We start from the raw sequence: 211 nt of genomic DNA, 5'->3' as shown, positions 1-211 counted from the left end.
ATTGTGGAGGAAGTTGTTGAGATCATTTTTGCCTTCTTCTGTAAAGTCACCATTTTAGAGATGCATGTTTTTCACTGGACAGCAACGATATAGCCTACTTGAAGTTTATGGTATTACAGTAAACAGTGTTGCAGTTTTTATATTATTATTATTATTATTATTATTATTATTATTTCAACCCACAAATAAAACAGCAGTTTTTAAAACCAAG

This window comes from Salminus brasiliensis, chromosome 3 (assembly GCF_030463535.1).
Source record: "Salminus brasiliensis chromosome 3, fSalBra1.hap2, whole genome shotgun sequence".
Lineage (NCBI taxonomy): Eukaryota > Metazoa > Chordata > Actinopteri > Characiformes > Bryconidae > Salminus > Salminus brasiliensis.
Note: the sequence above shows the minus strand (reverse complement) of the source record.